The sequence below is a fragment of the Callorhinus ursinus genome, unplaced genomic scaffold (genome assembly GCF_003265705.2).
Source record: "Callorhinus ursinus isolate GAN/ISIS: 27379988/994484 unplaced genomic scaffold, GSC_fseal_2.0 scaffold4, whole genome shotgun sequence".
NCBI classification, from domain to species: Eukaryota; Metazoa; Chordata; class Mammalia; order Carnivora; family Otariidae; genus Callorhinus; species Callorhinus ursinus.
In genome coordinates, this window is record NW_027397066.1 from 116051788 (window position 1) to 116059156 (window position 7369).

General features: G+C 38.9%; 1 non-coding gene across 1 annotated transcript; it reads left to right on the forward strand.

Annotated features, from left to right (window-relative positions):
* Positions 1-4239: 4239 nt before the first annotated feature.
* TRNAK-CUU (transfer RNA lysine (anticodon CUU)) lies at positions 4240-4312 on the forward strand. Its single transcript has one exon. It is a non-coding gene; the product is annotated as a tRNA-Lys (tRNA).
* Positions 4313-7369: the final 3057 nt, after the last annotated feature.

Here is a 7369-nt window from a genome sequence, read left to right on the forward strand (position 1 = left end):
CAAACTGACAGTGGCTGGAAGGGAGGTAGGCAGGAGGTGGGCCAGATGGGTGATGGGTATTAAGGAGGGCATTTGTTGGGCGCCTGGATGGCTCAGATGGTTAAGTGTCTGCCTTCGGCTCAGGTCATGATCTCAGGATCCTGGGATGGAGTCCCGCATCGGGCTCCCTGCTCAGTGGGGAGCCTGCTTCTCTCTCTCTCTGTCTCTTATGAATAAATAAATAAAATCTTTAAAAAAAAAAAAGGAGGGCATTTATTGTGATGAGTGCTGGGTGTTGTATATAAGTGATGAATCACTAAATTCTACTCCTGAAACCAATATTACACTGTATGTTAACGAGCTAGAGTTTAAATAAAAACTTAAAAAACACAAGCAAATACACTATATATTAACTAAATTGAATTTAAATTAAAAAAATAAAAAATTAGGGCACCTGGGTGGCTCAGTCATTAAGCGTCTGCCTTCGGCTCAGGTCCTGATCCCAGAGTACTGGGATGGAGCCCCGCATCTGGCTCCCTGCTCCCCTGTGGGCAGCCTCCTTCTCCCTCTCCCACTCCCCCTGCTTGTGCACCCTCTCTCGCTGTGTCTCTCTCTGTCAAATAAATAAAATCTTTAAAAAATAATAAAAATAAAAATAAAATAAAAAATTAAATTAAAAAAACAAGCAAAAAATAAATAAGTAAAAGTTTTTCTTTTACATTTTTTAAGTTTTTCTTTACTTTTTTTTAAGATTTTATTTATCTATTTGAGAGAGACAGAGCTCGCACGAGCGGGGGTGGGGGGGTTGGGGGAATGGGAGGGAGGGGGAGAAGGAGAAGCGGACTGCCCGCCAAGCTCGATCCCAAGACCCTGAGATCATGACCTGAGCTGAAGGCAGACACCTAACCAGCTGAGTCACGCAGGTACCCCTTTAAGTTTTTCTTTTAATACTAAATTCCCAGTAAGAAAAACCTTGCATTGTCCCTGAGCTGAGCTCTGCTTATACTCAGATTTTGTTTTGAGAGGCCCAGGTTGAAGGGCCAGAAGATACTTTTCCAAGGTGAGAAATAGCAAATTATGTTAATTTACATTTAAAGAAAATAAAAATCTCCTGTCAATGAGAAAACAGTTCCCCTGCCTATGATGAAAGTAATTTTGTTAAAGTCCTGCATAATTTCATACACCTTGTTTGCATCCTAATATCTGCTTATGGAAAACAACAACAACAATCTATACATTATATGAACTACATTTCTCTGTTTTTATAACTAACTTTTTATGCTACAAATATGCATTGGTACTTAAAAATTCAAACAATACAGAGGTGTATACAGTAAAAAAGTCAAAAATCTCTATTTCTCTTTCCCTTGGCCCCATAGGGGTGGGACTCCCTACACCATACATCATCCCTCAGGTAGGGACGTTCACCGTGTGTTCTTCCAGAATTTTGTGTATATGTGTCTGTTTATACATACAGGTATTGTGAATTTATTTTTCTACACATACTGGAGTGTGTTAAATATATTGTTCTGAAAGTTGCTTAATATTGAGTCAGAAACATCTTCCATGTCAGCACATGTAACACTGCCTCACCCTCCTTAGCAAATGTAGTTACCACTGTACCAGAAAGTATTCCACTATCTCCCAGGTTAATGCAAACAATGCAGCCGTAAATATCCACCACATTCAGTGACATGTACCTCTGGGTCAATGTCTAGGAGCATGACTGTTTTGTTAGGTGTTGGCAAATTGCTCTCCATAAAAGTCTAGAACGATGAACACTCCCACTGATTGAATATGAGTATATTTTTATTTATTTTTGTGAACTGGGGGATGAAAATCACATATTATTATTGTTTTATTTGTATGTTCCAGACTATTTGTGAGGCTGAGTAACTTTTCATGTTTCTTGGCCATTTGTATTTCTTCAACTGTCAACTGCCTTATGTTTTCCCTTTTCTGAGGGGTGGGAGTCTTAATTTTTCTTGTGATTTCAACAAGTTCTTTATATATTATGGTTCTCATATGGTTCTGTGAAAACATTTCCTCTCTCTCTGCTGCTTGTTATTTAGTTTTGTTTATGCATCATTCATTAAATAGAAGTTTAAAAAAATATTTCTAAGAACAGGCGCATCAATCTCTCCTCTATGGCTCTTAAGGTTTGACACTCCTTTGGAAGGCCATCTTCACCTCCAGGATAATTTTAAAAACAAAATAAAACACTATACTTTCTTCTAGTACTTTTATGAAACTTTTTTACTATTTGGATTTTTAATTCATTTAGAATATGCTTCTGAGTGTGGTATGAAACAAAAATCCAAGATAATATCATGGTGATGGTAGAATTTCTATCCTGTTCCCATCTTTAGTGGAAATCTCCTAATATCTCATGATGATCTTTGCAGCGATTTCTGACTTTATCAAAGCTTATTAGTAGTTTCTTTTAAAATAAAGAATGCAGGGCGCCTGGGTGGCTCAGATGGTTAAGCGTCTGCCTTTGGCTCAGGTCATGATCCCAGAGTCCTGGGATTGAGTCCCGCATAGGGCCCCCTGCTTCTTGGGAGCCTGCTTCTCCCTCTGCCTCTCTTTCTCTCTGTCTCTCATGAATAAATAAATAAAAATCTTAAAAAAAATAAAAAATAAAATAAAGAAAAGAAAAGAAAGAATGCAGGGTGCCTGGGTGGCTCAGTTGGTTAAGTGTCTGCCTTCAGCTCAGGTCACGATCCCAGGATCCTGGGATCAAGCCCCACGTTGGGCTCCCTGCTTCTCCCTCTCCCTCTGCTGCTCCCCCTGCTTGTGCTCTCTCTCTCTCTCTGTCAAATAAATAAAATCTTTTTTAAAAAATAAATAAGTGAAATAAAATAAAGAATGCATATTGAATTTTGTCAACTGTCTTTTCAGCCTCTGATAAGGTCATTATTTGATTATTCTTCTTTAACTGAGTGATAATTAATTGCATTATTTGACCCCCTAATGTTGAAATTTCATTATTTTCCTGGGAGTGATATTTCTAAATTTTTCAATATGTTTCAAATTTCTGATACAAAAAAAATGATATTTTTATCCCATGTTCTTTTAAAAGATTTGAAAATGAAAATCTAATTATTCTGCTTTTTCAATGTCCAAAGCCCTGTTAGTTACACAGAAGAGGATGTTTTTATTTTTGTCTCTTTCTAAAAAATCAATGCTCAAGTTGATATGGTAGCATGTGGCCCAAGCATTCCATTTACTCTCCTGAAATTTTTTTTTTCTCGACACCTTGATTCACATTCAGTTGAAGGTCATCTTGTGATGCAGCAGGCATTTATTAGGCAGCTTTCATGTGGCCAGGTTCTGGGCTTGCTGCTCCAAGGGATTCAAAATGCCTGAGAACCAGTCAGTCCTCGATCCACTGAAGCAACACCGAATTATCTGGGTCTCATCTTTTTATAAACTCAAAGAGAAGTCATGTGTATGCTACCTACTTCCCAAAAGGCACAGTATCAAATGTTAATGGCAGCCATGATCTGTGTTTCTGCATATGGACCTCTCTAGGTACCATCCATGCATACCATCATACTATCCGTGCGTAGTTAGATGACTAAGAAATTCCTTTTAAATAAAGCTGATGATGGTGAGAGTGTTAAAAAATAATGAGAACTGGCAGCCACAAGAAGCATTGCAGAAATCAATGCGGGACTGAATCTGTACATAAGGTCATTTAAGCCATCCTTGTATTCTCACCACTGACGTCCGAATGGTTTCGAAATTTCCTCAATGACCTCTCAACCTGAACTTAGTTCTTGTTTTTACTTGTCAGAATCTGTCAAGGATTCAAATAACATTAACTAATCTGTCTCAACCTGTCAATAATTGAGGATGAACGTCCCACACTTACCGAAAACAGATCTTAATTTGTATCAATACATAATTTACCAATCAAATATAATTTTTTCAAGCCCAATTATTTGTGAAAACTTTTGATATAACCTTTCAATAAGTATAAATCAGACAGGAATGATCTCGCATAAAGAACTTTTCTCTAAGCCAATAGGAAATTAAATGAATCATAACAAGAGAAACATATTGAAGAAAAAATAAGGAAATTACATTTTTCTAAAGTCATTTCATTTCCTAGGTACATCACTAACTCCCTAGTTTTTTTCAATAAGTATTTGTTAGAATGGTGAGAAGAGTAAAGTGCAAGAATCTTCATCTTTTAAAACCTGTATACACTGCCTTTTTCAAAAGCAGACGTTTAAAGTAACACACAATAGGGGTGCCTGGCTGGCTCAGTCGGTAGAGCAGGAGACTCTTGATCTCCAGGTCGTGAGTTCAAGCCCCACGTTGGGCCTAGAGCTTACTTTAAAAAAAAAGAAAGAAAGGTAATACATGATATGGGATGCTGAGCTATGCATTCTTTGAGAAGACAGAATTTATTGAACAGAACTGTAGAAAAAAATAATTGAGGAATCATTACTACTTTACCGAGGAGACTTGCAATCATTTTGAAGTTTTTACTGAATATATACTTTCCAGAACTTTATAGACTACGGATAATTTTTGTCTAGAAAAGTAAGAAGAATATTTGCTTACAATGCAAAATCAGATTTCAGCTGTAAAATAAAGCCTATTAAAAAACATCAGCAAACAAGAGCAAAAATTCCAAATACTTCTTCAGCAATTCTAATAAGAGCATATATTTATTTATCAAAAATTGTTTTAAAAAATTTTTTTCCAGTTGTTCTTTTTTTCTCTAAAAAGGATGACAATTAAAGAGACTCAGATATCTGAGTGGACTATTAGTGGGTTACAAAGAAATTATAATTGGAGACAACAGTAAGAGCAATAAAGATTTCTCTTTTCTATTTCTCTTTTCAAGTTGTCTTTTCTCCACAATTATCTTTTCTAATTAGTAAGTAAGTGATAGAGAGGAAATGGGTAAATTCAAAATGTTAAATTCCTTTAGTTTCCAAATGATGACCTGTTTTTAAAATCGGTGTTTTCTTTGCTTGTTTTCTTTTTAAGTAGGCTCTGCACCCAAAGTGGGGCTCAAACTCACTTCCCCGAGACCAGGAGTCGCATGCTTTACCGACTCAGCCAGCCAGGTGCCTCTCTTTGTTTTGAATTGGTTCATTTAAAATTAGGAAAAGTACATGCTTGTTAAAGAAAAAAAAAATTTTTTTAAGATTTATTTGTTTATTTTAGAGAGAGAGTGTGTGGAGTCGGGGAGGAGGGGCAGAGAGAGAGGGAGACAGAGAATCTCAAGCAGACTCCCCGCTGAGCACGAGCCAAGTGCCAAGCTCAATCTCACGACCCTGAAATCATTGACCTGAGCTGAAGTCAAGAGTTGGACACTTAACTGACTGAGCCACCCAGGTGCCCCTGAAAAAAAAAAAAAATTTTTTTTTTTAAGATTTTATTTATTTATTTGTCAGAGACAGAGAGAGCACAAGCAGGGGGAGCAGCAGGGGGAGAGGGAGAAGCAGGCTTCCCGCTGAGCAGGGAGCTCGATGCGGGGCTCTGATCCCAGGACCATGGGATCATGATCTGAGCCGAAAGCAGACGCTTAACAACTGAGCCACCCAGGTGCTCCGAAAAAAATATTTTTAATATAAATGTACATGTAGTAAAATGTGAACATCCTACTCTCCCCTCACCTCATTTCCATTCTCACTTCTCAGGGCTTGCCCTCTTAACAGTTTTTGTATTTATGTTTCCAGATTCTTTTCTGAGCAGATAAAATACAGTTTTTCTTGGGCGCCTGGGTGGCTCAGTTGGTTAAGCGACTGCCTTTGGCTCAGGTCATGATCCTGGAGTCCCGGGATCGAGTCCCGCATCAGACTCCCTGCTCAGTGGGGAGTCTGCTTCTCCCTCTGACCCTCTTCCTTCTCGTGCTCTCTATCTCTCATTCTCTCTCTCTCAAATAAATAAATAAAATCTTAAAAAGAAAAAGAAAATACAGTTTTTCTTTTTTTTAAGATTTTATTTTATTTATTAGAGAGAGAGAGAGAGAGCACAAGAAGGGGTAGGATCAGAGGGAGAAGCAGACTCCCTGCTGAGCAGGGAGCCCAATGCAGGACTCGATCTGGGGACTCTGGGATCATGACCTGAGCCGAAGGCAGTCGCTTAACCAACTGAGCCACCCAGATGCCCTAAGACATTCTTGATTAGAGACTTGTAAATATCCAACAAGCAGAAAATAAATTGTGGTACATCAACTAGAGCATATATCAATTATGAAATTATGAAAACTATGTTCCAAGATGGAAAAGTGTGGCAAAATCTTAAAAATACCAAACAAAACAAAACAGTATCTTCTGGTGATATTTCCCCAAACAGGAGAATTTTGCACCAAACCTAGGTTGATATCTTCACCTCCTATAACAAAACTGCCACCTAGGTTTACTGGAAATTTCCTCCTTTACAAAAAATATAAAGTCCTGTCTCCCAGGGCAGATAGAACAAAAGCTTTTTAGAAACTCTAAAGTCATTAAACACTGATTATTAATTATTATTTTCCTACAGATGATGGGAAATCGGTATGGCTTGAATTGTGTCCTCTGAAAAGAGATGTTGACATTCTGATCCCTGGTACCAACAAATGTGACCTAATTCAGAAACAGGGTCCTTGCAGATGTAATCAAGTTACGCTGAGGTTATTAGGATGGGCCCTAACCCACTATGACTGACCTCCTAAAAGAGAAAAATCTGGATGGGGTGCCTGCGTGGCTCAGCCGGTTGATTGTCTGACTTCGGCTCAGGTCATGATCCCCGGGGTCCTGGGATAAGAGTCCCACATCGGGCTCCTTGCTCAGTGGGGAGTCTGCTTCTCCCTGTGCCTGCCTCTCTCTCTCTCAAATAAATAAATAACATCTTTAAAAAAGAGAGAGAGAGAGAGAACTCTGGACACAGCCACACAGAAAGAGAACACCATGTGAAGACACGGGCACGGAGGGAAGACTGATGAGACACAGTTACTCTGCCACGAGCCAAGGAACACGTGAGGTGGGCAGGAGCAGGAAGACGGAAGGAAGGAGCCTCCCCCTGAGGCTTCCGAGAGACCATGGCCTTACCAACACCTTGATTTTGGACTTCTGGCCTCCAGAACTGTAAGAATAAGTTTCTGTTGTCTTAAGCCACCACATTTGTCGTACTTTGTTACGGCATTCCTTGGAAACTGATACAGAAATCATTAAAGATGTTTAAGAGGGGTAGGGAAGACTAATATTTATTGAGAACCTATGATGTTGTCCCAGGCTCTGTGCTGGAGGTTTTACCTGTTTCTTTAATTCTAACAACTCTGAGAAGGCATTTTACAGATAAAGAAATTGAAGTCCAGAAGCTAATATGCTAAAGTCCCCTTGGCTGGAAAGGGCTGAGGCTAAGCCCTTCCCTAAAGTCCACAGTG